General features: G+C 48.2%; 1 protein-coding gene across 8 annotated transcripts in view; it reads right to left on the bottom strand.

Moving 5' to 3' along the window:
• The window catches only part of PRRC2B (proline rich coiled-coil 2B), a 71,135-nt gene extending 53,897 nt beyond the window's left edge, over positions 1–17,238 (bottom strand). For 6 of the 8 annotated variants that reach the window (XM_056538568.1, XM_056538570.1, XM_056538571.1 and 3 more), the window contains exon 1: positions 17,080–17,238. The gene's annotated coding sequence lies outside the window, so the exon portion shown is untranslated. The remainder of the gene's footprint in view (positions 1–17,079) is intronic. The other 2 variants (XM_056538574.1, XM_056538575.1) reach the window with 1 other exon arrangement.
• Positions 17,239–17,617: the final 379 nt, after the last annotated feature.

Raw genomic sequence — 17,617 nt, 5'->3', positions numbered from 1 at the left:
TGATGTTAAAGGAGTACTCCACCCCTAGACCTCTTATCCCTTATCCACAAGATAGGGGTTAAGTGTCTGATCTCCTGCCTGGTTCCCCAGTAATCCATATGTGCAGAGCGATCTCCACTCCGTTCTGGATTACTGGAGACCGAAGCTGTGACCAGGACGCCCCCTCTATATATCTCTATGGGAGATTTGGCGATACACGAGTGCTCCTGCTGTACCTTTGTCTCTCCCATAGACATAAAGGGGGCGTTATGACCACGGCCAATCAGAAGCCTAGCACAGCCGGTGTTCTGAACATAGTGACACCACGACAGCCACCCCACCCCCAATCCTGTGCCATCACGACAGTCACCCCCCCAATCCTGTGCCACCACGACAGCCACCCCACCCTCAATCCTGTGCCACCAAGACAGCCACCCCACCCCCCCAATCCTGTGCCACCACGACAGCCACCCCCCCCCCCAATCCTGTGCCACCACGACAGCCACCCCACCCCCCCAATCCTGTGCCACCACGACAGCCACCCCCCCCACCCCCCCCCCCCCCCCCCAATCCTGTGCCACCACTACAGCCACCCCACCCCTATCCTGTGCCACCACTACAGCCACCCCACCCCTATCCTGTGCCACCACTACAGCCACCCCACCACCTATCCTGTGCCACCACTACAGCCACCCCACCCCTATCCTGTGCCACCACTACAGCCACCCCACCACCTATCCTGTACCACTACAGTCACCCCACACCCACCCTTTGCCCCCAATGCGGCCACCCCTACCCTGTGTCACTATTACAGCCACCACTGCGGCCCATCATCCACTATTCCCTCCCTCCGCCAGAGATGGACAATGCATTGACAGGTCCCTCCTGGGATGTGAGGGGGAGGAGAAGGTCAATACACAAAGCCATAAGTGCAGGTTCTATACACTGCACCAGGTCATTCTACAGCACTGTTTGCAGAATGCAATCCTCAGCGTGGCGCCCTGTGCTATCCTGGCACTGACCCACTTGTATAGGATAGAAAGGAGCAACGAGGATGGAACCTCCTGCAGCATCACCTGAGTGTAACACAATAAATAGAAATATATCCATCATTTTGTTCATCCAGTACAGTGTTTCCCCACCTAGTGTGCCTCCAGCTGTTTCCAAACCGGAGCGAATTGCTTATGCCAATGCTTCTCAACCAAGGTGCTTCCAGCTGTTGCAAAACTACAACCCCCAGCATGCCCGGACAGCCAACGGCTGTCCGGGCATGCTGGGAGTTGTAGTTTTGCAACAGCTGGAGGCACCCTGGTTGAAAAACACTGATTGAGGAGATAAGAAGCACTAGAAGCCGACAACTGCTTATCCCTCCTCCCGCCCCATCTGCAGATCAGCTCCGTCCTGATATTATAATGCAGAGGATACGCCCCAGTGACCAGACTGATGAGAGGAGACGGGCCGCAGCCTCATCCAGCATCTCCCCGAGGAACAATGTGGTAACTAAGTAACCGTCGGCAATCAGGTTATGGCCACGGAGAGTAAGGAGGGATCAATAAAGGAACAGCCCCCCCAATGTATGGGAATAGGTGACGTCCCCATCCTGGAGCTGCAGGGTCTGTGCTTACAACAGTTGTAGTTCTGAACATAGAGCATTTACACGTGTTACCCATAGTATCTGGATACACTACAACTCCCAGCATGCCCCAATAGACCCTATAATCAGAGCAGCATTTCCCAATCTGTGTGTCTGCAGCCATTGCTGAACTACAACTCCAATGAACTTGATGCTCTCCAGCTGTGGCACAACTACACCTCTCAGCATGCTGTCACAACCTTTGGCTTGTCAGGGCATGATGGGAGCTGTAGTTCACTATCCTGTGGCTCTGCAACAGTTGCAGATCATTGTTCAATGGCAGTGTTTCCCAACCGGTGTTCCTCCAGCTGTTGCTAAACTACAACTCCCAGCATGCACCTGTAGGCTCAGTGTTGGACCAGCATGTATACTGCAACCTTTGGCTTGTTAGGGCATGATGGGAGCTGTAGTTCACTATCCTGTGGCTTGCAACAGCTGCAGATCATTGTTCAATGGCAGTGTTCCCCAACTGGTGTGCCTCCAGCTGTTGCAAAACTACAACTCCCAGCATGGCTGGACAGCCGAATGCCATCTGAGCATGCTGGGGGTTGTAGTTTTGCACAGGGGAAGGAACTTTGGTTGGAAAATACTGCCATAGTGATTGTAGACTGGTGGTCTAAGTTGTGGACCTCCAGATGTTGCAAAACTACAACTCTCAGCATGGCCAGACAGCCAAAGGCCGTCCCGGTATGCTGGGAGTTGTAGTTTTGCAATATCATAATGACCCTAATGGAATGTTTCGCAACCAGGGTGCCTCCAACTGTTTCAAAACTACAACATGCCTGGACAGACTTTGGGGCATGCTGGGAGTTGTAGTCTTGCAACATGTTAGGATCACAATGACCTAAGCAGGGGCCTCCAGCTGTTGTAAAACTAAAAGGCCCAGCATGCCTGGACAGCCAAGCTCATACTGGTTGGGAAACACCGCTCTACAGTAAATGTTCTGATCCCCTTTCTGCCTAAAATACTCCAAGTCGCCCCGACGCGCCCCCCCCCCCCCCCCACCACCGGGAGGATTCATTTCACGGCGTAGGCGAGCAGAGAATCCCAGCGGCAGCTGACGCACCCCACCGTCCTGCGTAATCCACCTGACTTCCTGAGAGAAGCGGCGACGCGTCCTGAACGACTCAAACAAACATGTTTTTCCATAGGATTCTCATTCAGAGTACAAACTGTATCCAAGCAACGGCCGCCGACCGCCCCCCCCCCCAACGATACACACGCTGAGGATGCAGAAAACACATCATCCAGGTACAGGAGAGACCCCGGAGAGGATCAAAGGGGCAGAAACAGCCCCAACAGAGAGGAGCGACGGACAAGGGTCTCTAGAGAAGAAAGAGGGGGCATTCTCTTATTCCATCCCAAATAAAGGGGTGCAGCAGTGTTACCCAAACTGTGGCTCTTCAGCTACTGCAGAATATCCCCCTGGGAGATATAGTTATCAGGGCATGCTGGAAGTTGTAGTTTTGCCACTGCAAGAGACACAAGATGGGGAACACTGCTATAGAACATGGGATAGATATAGGGAATACTGGGAGTTGTAGTTATACAACCTTAAAGGACAACTGCAGCGGTATGACACTTTTCCCCTAGCCACAGGATAGGGGATAAGTGTTTGATTGCGGGGGTCCGACCGCTGGGACCCCCGGAGATCTCCCTAACGGGGAGTCACCATTAGTGCTCATGGTGAGCGCTAAGGCGCGTAGCGTCAACCTAGAGGTCGACAGTGACGCCCCGTCTCCTCCCCGTCCCCATACAGTTCTATGGGGGAGGCACGAACGCTGCCTCCCCGCCTCTCCCATAGAGATGTATGGAGGAGGCGTGTCGGCCGCAACATCATGCTGCAGCCGGCACGCCCCCTGCATGGGACAGCCGCGGCCCTGTACAGGAGATCACAGGGGGTCCCAGCGGTCGGACCCCCCGTGATCAAACACTTATCCCCTATCAACAGGATAGGGGATAAGTGTTAATCACGCTGCAGATGTCCTTTAAATGTATCTAATTAGGACTCTTAAAGGGGTTCTCCACCATAAGTTGATTTTAGTACATAAGTGGCAGACAGTAATGGACATGCTTAGGAAGGATCTGCGCTTGTCTTGGGGCTAAATGACTATGTTGTGAGATTACCATAATACTGGGGCTATCTTTTTGTCAACAGGCTATTTCCTGTTGGAGTTCATTTTCTCAAACTACAAGCCCCATGATACCTTAATCGTAAGCATGAGGTCACATTTATCCCTCCCACACATCAGCTACCCCACCCATTAAAACACCTGTGATCCTTTCCATGGAACAGACCAGGGTGTCTCCAGGTGTCCCAAAAAAAAAAAAAAAATAAATAAAACTATTCTTGAAGAATTATCTCCCTTCCGCTCATCGGTCACTCCACCCATAGAAGCACAGACAGGTTTCCTCTGAACACCTGACTAGTAATGTAATGTGTCGGGCTGCACTGCAACCTGGGAAGACCTGAGACGACACTCATTGCATTATAAGCTGTTAAAAATAAACATTGGGGCAAAAATCACAGAAGAATTGCGAGTCCATCGTCACACACAGGTACAGACACTATATTATGGACGACACTAACTTTACAGCCTCTGTAGCACAGTCAAATAAAATAAAAAATCCTGGAATACCCCTTTAATTTGTATTTCACTAGTCCAGAAGCTCAATGTCTTGCAAAGCATCACAGGACGGCCCTTGCGTGGTCCACCCTAACATCAGAAGAGGGGGTCACCTGCCACAACCTGAGCAGAGGGGGGCGCGTATACTGGGACCAGATTAACATTATGGATTACAAAATGGTCAGATTTACAATAAAGCCTCATCCACGCGTCTACAACGGCTAGGTGAGCATTCATTTTTTGTTCTTTTGTTTCCCCCAAGTCCCTATTATTATTTAGGACAGTGTTTCCTAACCAGGGTGCTTGGTTTCAAAACTACAAGTCCCAGCTGTTGGCTGTCCGGGCATGCTGGGAGCTATAGTTAGAGGTGAGCAAAGATACAGTGATTCGATTCGTCACAAACTTCTCGGCTCAGCGTTTGCTGACTTTATCCTGCATAAATGAGTTCAGCTTTCAGGTGCTTCTTTGGCTGGAGAAGGTGGGTACAGTCCTAGGAGAGTCTCCAGCCACCAAGCACCTGAAAGCTGAACTCATTTATGCAGGATAAAGTCAGTAAACGCTGAGCCGAGAAGTTCGTGACGAATTGAATCACAGTAACTTCGCTCATCTTTAGCTATAGTATTGCAATAGCTGGAGGCACCCTGGTTGGGGAACACTGACTCAGCATTTGAATTTCGTTGACTATCTGCGATATTCCCCCCTAGGGAAAATTTGCCCAGCAACTTATAACTCATGGAGGGTCTGGGCCGCCCCTGCAGGTTATGGCAAATTTTCCCCGGGGGCCATATCGCAAATCACGATGCAACTGTGACATATTGTGCAGCTCTAGTGTGGGCTACATTACCATCCAAAGTGATGACCCCCCGATACATTGTATCCAGCGAGACCAGACCGACAGTGTAACTGCAGTGATACATTGTATTCAGCTGTATCCAGTGTATCCAATCCTCTATGGACTCCATACATCGTATTCAGCTGTACCCAGTGTATCCAATTCTGTGTGGACTCCATACATTGTATTCAGCTGTATCCAGTATATACAATCCTCTATGGTCTCCATACATTGTATTCAGCTGTATCCAGTATATACAATCCTCTATGGTCTCCATACATTGTATTCAGCTGTATACAGTATATACAATCCTCTATGGACTCCATACATTGTATTCAGCTGTTTCCAGTGTATATAATCCTCTATGGACTCCATACATTGTATTCAGCTATATACAGTATATACAATCCTCTATGGTCTCCATACATTGTATTCAGCTGTATACAGTATATACAATCCTCTATGGACTCCATACATTGTATTCAGCTGTATCCAGTATATACAATCCTCTATGGACTCCATACATTGTATTCAGCTATATACAGTATATACAATCCTCTATGGACTCCATACATTGTATTCAGCTATATACAGTATATACAATCCTCTATGGTCTCCATACATTGTATTCAGCTGTATCCAGTGTATCCAATTCTGTGTGGACTCCATACATTGTATTCAGCTGTATCCAGTATATACAATCCTCTATGGACTCCATACATTGTATTCAGCTATATACAGTATATACAATCCTCTATGGACTCCATACATTGTATTCAGCTGTATCCAGTATATACAATCCTCTATGGTCTCCATACATTGTATTCAGCTGTATCCAGTGTATCCAATTCTGTGTGGACTCCATACATTGTATTCAGCTGTATCCAGTATATACAATCCTCTATGGACTCCATACATTGTATTCAGCTATATACAGTGTATACAATCCTCTATGGTCTCCATACATTGTATTCAGCTGTATCCAGTATATACAATCCTCTATGGACTCCATACATTGTATTCAGCTGTATACAGTATATACAATCCTCTATGGACTCCATACATTGTATTCAGCTGTATCCAGTATATATAATCCTCTATGGTCTCCATACATTGTATTCAGCTGTATCCAGTATATACAATCCTCTATGGTCTCCATACATTGTATTCAGCTGTATCCAGTATATATAATCCTCTATGGTCTCCATACATTGTATTCAGCTGTATCCAGTATATATAATCCTCTATGGTCTCCATACATTGTATTCAGCTGTATCCAGTATATACAATCCTCTATGGACTCCATACATTGTATTCAGCTGTATCCAGTATATACAATCCTCTATGGACTCCATACATTGTATTCAGCTATATACAGTATATACAATCCTCTATGGACTCCATACATTGTATTCAGCTGTATCCAGTATATACAATCCTCTATGGTCTCCATACATTGTATTCAGCTGTATCCAGTGTATCCAATTCTGTGTGGACTCCATACATTGTATTCAGCTGTATCCAGTATATACAATCCTCTATGGACGCCATACATTGTATTCAGCTGTATCCAGTATATACAATCCTCTATGGACTCCATACATTGTATTCAGCTATATACAGTGTATACAATCCTCTATGGTCTCCATACATTGTATTCAGCTGTATCCAGTGTATCCAATTCTGTGTGGACTCCATACATTGTATTCAGCTGTATCCAGTATATACAATCCTCTATGGACTCCATACATTGTATTCAGCTGTATCCAGTATATATAATCCTCTATGGACTCAGATTGTGCGATTCAACCATCTAAACCAATACATCTTGCCTGCACTGACACACTGTAACCAAACACCAGCATAGAGATAGATAACCTCTTTATTATAGAGATTTGGCTGTAGAGCGTCCGTGTACATTACCATCATGTATCACATAGTTGCATAAATATGAACACCCCCCCTCTCTATTGCAGGGCCATTTCTCTCTCCAGCTTCTGTGCTGTTGCTAGGCAACTCCTCCGTGTAAAGGACTGCGCTCACCTACATCACATCCCCCCCCCCCCAGTCACATGACCGTGCGGTACGCACCGGGAGCTACAACTGCAGATTTCTTTCAGTGCAAAATTTCACATGAACTAAGAAAATGCAACAACATGAATGTAAAGACGCCATCTGGGTGAAGAAAGTCCTACAAGGTGACCCTGGGCACCACCAAACCGCAAGAACGTGCCCACCCGGACCCCCTGCAGTGAGGAAGGTGAATTACACTGGATAAAACAAAACAAGAAAAAAAAATTATGCCTGCACGATGCCATCTGCCAAACGCTCAGCACCGGGCGCACTGATCACCGCCGCCTCCGATGTCAGTAAGTGAAAGGAGAGCAAGAGAAAATCTAATTAAAAGGAGGAAACAGGCGCCGAAATGTCCCAGGGGAGTGGGGGAGGAACACTGAAAATAAGGGGTGGGGGTGTACATGATACAGGATCAACCATGACCAGATCTAAAGGGAAACATGGCCTGGTCAGATGGATCCAGATCTCTATAGAGAAACATGTCCTGGTCAGATGGATCCAGATCTCTATAGAGAAACATGTCCTGGTCAGATGGATCCAGATCTCTATAGAGAAACATGGCCTGGTCAGATGGATTCAGATCTCTATAGAGAAACATGTCCTGGTCAGATGGATCCAGATCTCTATAGAGAAACATGGCCTGGTCAGATGGATCCAGATCTCTATAGAGAAACATGTCCTGGTCAGATGGATCCAGATCTATAGAGAAACATGGCCTGGTCAGATGGATCCAGATCTCTATAGAGAAACATGTCCTGGTCAGATGGATCCAGATCTCTATAGAGAAACATGTCCTGGTCAGATGGATCCAGATCTCTACAGAGAAACATGTCCTGGTCAGATGGATCCAGATCTCTATAGAGAAACATGGCCTGGTCAGATGGATCCAGATCTATAGAGAAACATGGCCTGGTCAGATGGATCCAGATCTCTATAGAGAAACATGTCCTGGTCAGATGGATCCAGATCTCTATGGAGAAACATGACCTGATCAGATGGATCCAGATCTCTATAGAGAAACATGTCCTAGTCAGATGGATCCAGATCTCTAGAGAGAAACATGTCCTGGTCAGATGGATCCAGATTTCTATAGAGAAACATGGCCTGGTCAGATGGATCCAGATCTCTATAGAGAAACATGTCCTGGTCAGATGGATCCAGATCTCTATAGAGAAACATGGCCTGGTCAGATGGATCCAGATCTCTATGGAGAAACATGACCTGATCAGATGGATCCAGATCTCTAGAGAGAAACATGTCCTGGTCAGATGGATCCAGATCTCTAGAGAGAAACATGTCCTGGTCAGATGGATCCAGATCTCTAGAGAGAAACATGTCCTGATCAGATGGATCCAGATCTCTAGAGAGAAACATGTCCTGGTCAGATGGATCCAGATCTCTAGAGAGAAACATGTCCTGGTCAGATGGATCCAGATCTCTATAGAGAAACATGGCCTGGTCAGATGGATCCAGATCTCTATAGAGAAACATGGCCTGGTCAGATGGATCCAGATCTCTATGGAGAAACATGACCTGGTCAGATGGATCCAGATCTCTATAGAGAAACATGACCTGGTCAGATGGATCCAGATCTCTATAGAGAAACATGTCCTGGTCAGATGGATCCAGATCTCTATAGAGAAACATGTCCTGGTCAGATGGATCCAGATCTCTATGGAGAAACATGGCCTGGTCAGATGGATCCAGATCTCTATAGAGAAACATGGCCTGGTCAGATGGATCCAGATCTCTATAGAGAAACATGGCCTGGTCAGATGGATCCAGATCTCTATGGAGAAACATGACCTGATCAGATGGATCCAGATCTCTAGAGAGAAACATGTCCTGGTCAGATGGATCCAGATCTCTATAGAGAAACATGTCCTGGTCAGATGGATCCAGCTCTCTAGAGAGAAACATGGCCTGGTCAGATGGATCCAGATCTCTATGGAGAAACATGACCTGATCAGATGGATCCAGATCTCTAGAGAGAAACATGTCCTGGTCAGATGGATCCAGATCTCTATAGAGAAACATGTCCTGGTCAGATGGATCCAGATCTCTATAGAGAAAGATGACCTGGTCAGATGGATCCAGATCTCTATAGAGAAACATGTCCTGGTCAGATGGATCCAGATCTCTATAGAGAAACATGTCCTGGTCAGATGGATCCAGACCTCTATAGAGAAACATGACCTGGTCAGATGGATCCAGATCTCTATAGAGAAACATGTCCTGGTCAGATGGATCCAGATCTCTATAGAGAAACATGTCCTGGTCAGATGGATCCAGATCTCTATAGAGAAACATGTCCTGGTCAGATGGATCCAGATCTCTATAGAGAAACATGTCCTGGTCAGATGGATCCAGATCTCTATAGAGAAACATGTCCTGGTCAGATGGATCCAGATCTCTATAGAGAAACATGGCCTGGTCAGATGGATCCAGATCTCTGTGGCACTATGCTGGTGAATGGGGCAGAAATAGGAACAAGCAGCATGAACCAATGAGCCCTTTCTGTCAGGTTTGAACAGTTCAGGCTGGCGGACTAGGTGTAATGGTGGGGGGGGAATGTTTTCTTGGTGCACCCTGCCTCCTCATACCTGTGGACGGATGTTTTGACTGTAGAGTTCATCTAAGCATTGTAGAGACCAAGGTCTTCCCTTCATGGTGACTGGTTGCTTTATGGCAGGAAGAGACTGTCAGCAGGACAATGAACCCTCCACAAGGGGTCGTATAGTCATCCATCGGGTCCAGGAACATGACAGAGTTCTTCTCTCTTCCCTGTCCTTCAGAGTCCCAAGATCTTAATCCTACAGACTAGTGTTTTCCAAACAGTGTGCCTTCAAGGAGTAGTGCAGTCCTGAAAAACGTATCCTAAGAATAGGGGATAGGTTTCAGATCGCGGGGGTGGGGGGGGGTCGACCGCTGGGGCCCCCCCCGCGATCTCCTGTATGGGGGCCCCGCGGGAAGGGGGCGTGTTGACCACCGCACGAAGCGGCGGCTGACACGCCCCCTCAATACAACAGTTTCCGCCTCTGCCATAGCGCTGTATTGAGGGGGTGTGGCGGCTGCTGTTTTGTGCGGTGGTCAACACACCCCCTTCCCATCGGCTGCTGGCGCCCCGTACAGGAGATCGCGGTTGGACCCCCCCGTGATCTGAAACTTATCCACTATCCTTAGGATACGTTTTTCAGGACTGCACTACTCCTTTCAGCTTTTGCAAAACTACAACTCCCAGCATGCCCGGACAGCCAAAGGCTGTCCGGGCATGCTGGGAGTTGTAGTTTTGCAACAGCTGTAGGCACACCGTTTGGAAAACGCTGCTATAGACATTTCTGGGGCGAGGTAGAATGGGCTGTTCAGATCAAGTCAGGACCTCCATGTAATGTGTAAATACTGCAGAATAATTGCAGGCCTGATTGAGTCACATAAGATCAGAAAAACAGGGAACAGCGCCGCCCGTGTCCACAGATTGCATGTGGTACTGCATTACAGCCCTAATGAATCAAACGACGCTGCAATACCATACATAACCAGGTGTGGTGCTGTTTCAGGAACCATGCAGCCATGTCCCCATCATGTACGTTGGGCATTTCCTTATATATTTCTATTCATTGAGTGATGGGGAATCATGAGAGGAGGAAGCAGCAGAAATTCTATGCCCCATGACTGCTCCTCCTGTCAGCACTGAATGACAAATACTAGGAATAAATGAGAATCGTGTAACAAGATCTATGAGGAACCACGAGCGCAAGGAAAGACAGAGAAAACGTTCATTCTGCACACGTGAGAGCCATAAGGACCCTGAGCAGAGGGCCCCGCATCCTCCGAGGAATTTTGTTTATTTCTTATAAAATTACCTCAAATCACTAAGGGGGCAATTACAGGAGTCAGCGCCGCAGCCCCAGATCCACCGACCTCCCCGATCCAACCGCTGAGAAATCACCAGCGCTCCCAACTGTACGGGGCGACAAAAATAATACCAGGCCCCAGGGCGACCGATCTCATCACCGCTCACTGTGAGCCAAACAAAGCCGACACACCGCCATATGAGCGCCTAATGCATGTACATACAGTTCTAGCAGAATAGTGAGTGCAGCTCTGGAGTATAATACAGGATATAACTCAGGATCAGTACAGGATAAGTAATGTAATGTATGTACTCAGTGACCTCACCAGCAGAATAGCGAGTGCAGCTCTGGAGTATAATACAGGATATAACTCAGGATCAGTACAGGATAAGTAATGTAATGTATGTACACAGTGACCTCACCAGCAGAATAGTGAGTACAGCTCTGGAGTATAATACAGGATATAACTCAGGATCAGTACAGGATAAGTAATGTAATGTATGTACACAGTGACCTCACCAGCAGAATAGCGAGTACAGCTCTGGAGTATAATACAGGATATAACTCAGGATCAGTACAGGATAAGTAATGTAATGTATATACACAGTGACCTCACCAGCAGAATAGTGAGTACAGCTCTGGAGTATAATACAGGATATAACTCAGGATCAGTACAGGATAAGTAATGTATGTACACAGTGACCTCACCAGCAGAATAGTGAGTACAGCTCTGGAGTATAATACAGGATATAACTCAGGATCAGTACAGGATAAGTAATGTAATGGATGTACACAGTGACCTCACCAGCAGAATAGTGAGTACAGCTCTGGAGTATAATACAGGATATAACTCAGGATCAGTACAGGATAAGTAATGTAATGTATGTACACAGTGACCTCACCAGCAGAATAGTGAGTACAGCTCTGAAGTATAATACAGGATATAACTCAGGATCAGTACAGGATAAGTAATGTAATGTATATACACAGTGACCTCACCAGCAGAATAGCGAGTACAGCTCTGGAGTATAATACAGGATATAACTCAGGATCAGTACAGGATAAGTAATGTAATGTATGTACACAGTGATCTCACCAGCAGAATAGTGAGTACAGCTCTGGAGTATAATACAGGATATAACTCAGGATCACTTTGTGAATCCAGCCTTGTAGTATTAGGACAGAAAGAAACCACTTGCAGCAGCTCCACATTTTTTCTGCTTTACGTCCATATTTCAGTAGACCGTCCACGTAACAGACTATCGCACCTCATTGCAGATGATCTACACAGCTCAGGATTCTAGTGATACAGAACATTATTTGCCTTTCTATCACCTTAGTGTGAGGCATCTGCTGACAGACAGGTAAACAGAGCTCCTCAGCAGCGACGCTCTGCAGCTGTCCGCGATCGGGAGGACGGCAAAGTCCACACGGCACCTGGAAGATCAGCGCCACCACAGCCCGAGATCTGGGCAGAAACTGGGGTGTTTTCAAGAATAACACTAGGTTCTTACAGCTTGTTGTCAGTGAATTGCAACAATCTAGTTCACACCTAGGCTGCAGACCTGTCCTGACCTAATACTTTGTAAGGTCATGTTCACACCTGCTTTGGAGAATGCAATTAACTAGAGTAGTGTGCCTCCAGCTGTTGCAAAAAAAGTTTTGCAACAGCTGGAGAATCACTTTTTTTCCCGTCAGATGCTGCTTAGGCCATGTTCACACTACGGAATTCTCACCAAATTCCACGAGCGGAACTCCGCGGTGTGAACTTAACATTAGTGTGAATGGGTCTCCGCGAGACACATTCACACAGCGGAAATTCCGTGGCGGACAATCCCGCCGCTGAAATTGTTCAGCACAAAGAGAACATGTTCATTCTTTGCGCGGATTCCGCGAGCACTGCATAGCTGTCAATGGTGATGGCTCAGTGCCCCGCGGCCCTAGCGCCGAATCATCTTCGGCGGCGGACGCCAGGCGGAATCTCCGCTAGCGGAATTCAGCGAGCGGAGATTCCGTAGTGTGAATGCACCCCAACAGTGCTTGCTGTCAGTGAGTGGGCACATTATTTACATCCAGCAGCTGAAAAACCCATCCTGACTGCTCACAGTTTAGGGTTTGTTACATTGTATCAGTCTGGAGGGGATCCGTCTATACTGGATACATCCTTGACAAGTATTAGGATAGGTTTGCAAATAAGGACATTCTCATTCCAAAGCCAAACAGTGTGCCTCCAGCTGTTGCAAAAGTACAACTCCCAGCATGCCCGGACAGCCAGCGGCTGTCCGGGCATGCTGGGAGTTGTACTTTTGCAACAACTAGAGGCATCCTGGTGTAATAGGTCAGGGGTCTACCTGTTGGGACCCACATTTGTACCTAGAGGGAAAGAATAACGTTACAAGCATCAATATCCTGTAACTCTTCAGCCGTTGTAAAACTACAAATTCCAGCATCCCCCGTTGGTTGTGAGGGCATGCTGGGAGTTGTAGTTTTGCAAAAGCTGAAGGTCCCTGGTTTGGAGGCCACACTGCAACAACAGCACAATAACCAGGGATACATACATCAGTGCATGTTGGGGTAATGCGTCATATCTAAGAGCCTTGGCCTAAAACGCGTTAGCGTTTACCCTGACGCGCTCTGCCGACACAATGGCGTTATTACGGATTAAGCAAAAGTGGCTTTTTCTATCTTTCACCCCACGTGTTTGCCAGAGGAAATCCTTTCTTCTATTTAAAGTAGTCGCGGCGCTGGAGGAGAAAACGCGAGGAACGCTAAAAAATGTACAAGCTTAATAGTTTTCTTACAACCTTTCGCAACGCAGACAGTGAAACATGCAGCAGACGATGGAGCGCGAGGCTAGACGACGTGTACGAGTAAGGAGCGATACATCATCGCTACATGTCACCTGCACCGATACATTGAAGCGAATAACCAGCGGACATGACACACAGGACAGCCCAGACCAGTCGAACATGACTACAACTCTACCCGTACCGCCATATATTGCACTGTCCGCAGCCTGCTCTCCAGCTATTGCAAGCTAAGGATTCCAAACATGCACTGATGGGTCAAAGGTTGTCAAGGCATGATGGGAGTTGTTTTTTTAATGGCTAGAAAACCGCATTACAACTCCCATCATGCCCAAACACTGCGAAGTAGCTTCCCTCAACCTATGGCTTCACTGCTGTTAGGAAACTACAAAGCCCAGCATTCCATGTCATGGCATGTTGGGATTTGTAGTTTTGCAACAGCTGGAGAGCCCCAGGTTGGGTAACACTCATGATGTAAAGGAGTCCTATGATGCCTTATAAATCAATGTTGCAAAACTACAACTCCCAGCATGCCTGGACAGCTTATGGCTGCAACGGTGGCATCTAGCGCAGTGTAGTGTAACCTGTAGCGAGACTACAATGCCCAGCATGCCCGGACAGCTTAAAGCTGCAATAGTGGCATCTACCGCAACGTATCATAACCTGTAGTGAAACTACAATACCCAGCATGCCCGGACAGATTGAGAAACGCTGCTGCAATGTATATAAGGGTTTGTCGGGGCATGCTGGGAGTTGTAGTTCTGCAACAGCTGGAGAGCCACAGGAGAGCGATGAATACAATGTTATTATTTTCATTAAATATAACAAAATCTGTGTCACAGCGAGAGGCAGCCCCCCCCCCACCAGGGTGCCTCCAGCTGTTGCAAAACTACAACTCCCAGCATGCCCGGACAGCCTTTGGCTGTCCGGGTATGCTGGGAGTTGTAGTTTTGCAACAGCTGGAGGCACCCTGGTTGGCAAAGGAATGATAAGGTCCTTATCTGCAAAAGGGTGAAAACCTGTCCTAGTACTGTTAACAATGTATCCAGTGTAGACGATCCACTCCAGACTGATACAAAGTAACAAACCATAAGCTGTGAGCAGGATACAGTCAGGATGGGGTTTCAACTGATGGATGTAAAGAACGTGCCCACTCACTGACAGCAAGCAGAGATCTTAATAATTGGCCGCATTTGATATCAATCATATAAATCTCACCTCAGTGCCAAACTACAACTCCCAGCATGTCCCAAAAGTCTCAGTTACAGACAAGTTGACATGAAACATGCATGGACTACAACTCCCATTCTTTAACAGCCACATGCAACGCAATACAGATGTCAGGGCACGATGAGAGTTGTAATACAACGACAGCGGATGGGGGGGGGGGTCACAGGTTATGTTCATACAGATGTTGGATGCTGGGAGTTGTAGTAGTTACACTGCAGGGTGCAAAATGCGGAGCCATAACAGTGTAAGGGCCACAACAATGGAAAGCTCTAGTAATGCTGCCGTGCATGCTGGGAGTTGTAGTTCCAGCAACCTTGGGGGGGGGGGGGGGGGGGTCGGTCACAAGCTGCAAACCAAAGTATATAGCGTGGGGAACTATTGTATGGACAGAACTGTCCGGGATTGCTGGGAGCTTTAGTTCCTCCACCATTACAGGTCACCGAATGCAGACTCCTGCACAATACAGACAGCTGTCGGGCATATTGGGAGTTGTAGTTCCACTATAATGGCCTCTGTATAATATCAGACAAAACCGTGAGAATGATGGGAGTCATGTTCTGGTAAATCATCACAGAGCTGTCAGACAATGCTGGGAGTGATAGTGCCACTAGAAACACAGGTCACCAGGCTGCAGACCATTACAATACATCATATTCACAGCTGTCAGACAATGCTGGGAGTGATAGTCCTCTACAGTTAGAGGCCCAGGCTGCAGACCATTGCACCATATACACAGCTGTCAGAATGATGGGAGTGATTGTTCCTCTACAATTACAGGGCCTAGGCTGCAGACTGTTGCACCACACAATCTGCAGGATGTAAACAGTCCCCGGAATCCTCTGACAACACCTCCGGACAATAACAGGGTCTAGGCTGCAGACCACTGCCCTATATCATACACAGCTGTCAGAATGCTGGGAGTGATTGTCCTCTACAATTACATGGCCAAGGCTGCAGACCATTGTACCATAATCATATACAGCTGTCAGAATGATGGGAGTGATTGTTCCTCTACAACTACAGGGCACAGGCTGCAGACCATTGCACCATAATCATATACAGCAGTCAGAATGATGGGAGTGATTGTTCCCTACAATTCCAGGGCCCAGGCTGCAGACCATTGCACCATAATCATATACAGCTGTCAGAATGCTGGGAGTGATTGTTCCCTACAATTACAGGGCCCAGGCTGCAGACTGTTGCACCATAATCATATACAGCTGTCAGAATGATGGGAGTGATTGTTCCCTACAATTACAGGGCACAGGCTGCAGACCATTGCACCATAATCATATACAGCTGTCAGAATGATGGGAGTGATTGTTCCTCTACAATTCCAGGGCACAGGCTGCAGACCATTGCACCATAATCATATACAGCTGTCAGAATGCTGGGAGTGATTGTTCCCTACAATTACAGGGCCCAGGCTGCAGACTGTTGCACCATAATCATATACAGCTGTCAGAATGATGGGAGTGATTGTTCCCTACAATTACAGGGCACAGGCTGCAGACCATTGCACCATAATCATATACAGCTGTCAGAATGATGGGAGTGATTGTTCCTCTACAATTACAGGGCACAGGCTGCAGACCATTGTACCATAATCATATACAGCTGTCAGAATGCTGGGAGTGATTGTTCCCTACAATTACAGGGCCCAGGCTGCAGACTGTTGCACCACACAATCTGCAGGATGTAAACAGTCCCCGGGATCCTCTGACAACACCTCCGGGCAGCAGCCATACACCTGAGCGGGGGGAGGACCAGGAGAAACCATTCCAGCCCCGGGAGGGATGCGCGTCCCCCCCGTCACTGATAGCTCAGTCCGGTCACCAGGGAGGAGGCCTCAGGCCTGGGCTGTCCCTCCCCCGGTCACCTCTATGGAGGCCGCAGCCTCCCGGTCTTCTCCCGGTCACCTATCCGTCCCCCCCGGAGGAGGAAGATGGCTGCTGGGCCCGAGCGAACAAAGCTGCGGCCTGGGCCCGTCCTCCTCCCGGGACAGGATGAGCCGCACAGCCGTCCCGCCCACAATACCGACCTGGTCTGGTGGGGCGCGGTGTGCTGGAGCTGCCGGTGTACTGCCGGGATCGGGGCGGGCGGTCGGTGCGCAGGATGGCGGCGGATAGAAGGCGACTCGGCTCCGGCTGCGCCTCTCTCCTCCGTCTCTCCGGCTGTGGAGGTTTTTTTTTTTTTTCTCTCACTACAGCCCCGCCTCCTTACTGAGCTGTCAATCATCCAACGCGATCACTGCAACAGCGAACAGCGGCTCCTGCTGGCTCCCGGCGGTACTACAACAACAACAACTGCACAGCGAACAGCGGCTCCTGCTGGCTCCCGGCGGTACTACAACAACAGCAATTGTACAAGCGAGCAGTTGCCCCTGCCGGCCCCCGGCGGTACTACAAAAACAGTGATTGTGTAAATGAGCAGCGACCCTTGCCTGCCTCTGGCAGTACTACAACAATATCGTACAAACAACATTGTACAAACGAGAAGGGGCCTCTGCCGGCCCCCGATGGTACTACAGGAGCAAAAACTGCACAGCGAGTAGCGGTCCCTGCCGGCCCCCCGCGGTA

This window comes from Hyla sarda, chromosome 9, assembly GCF_029499605.1.
Source record: "Hyla sarda isolate aHylSar1 chromosome 9, aHylSar1.hap1, whole genome shotgun sequence".
Lineage (NCBI taxonomy): Eukaryota > Metazoa > Chordata > Amphibia > Anura > Hylidae > Hyla > Hyla sarda.
Note: the sequence above shows the minus strand (reverse complement) of the source record. Positions and strands in the feature narration are given on the sequence as shown.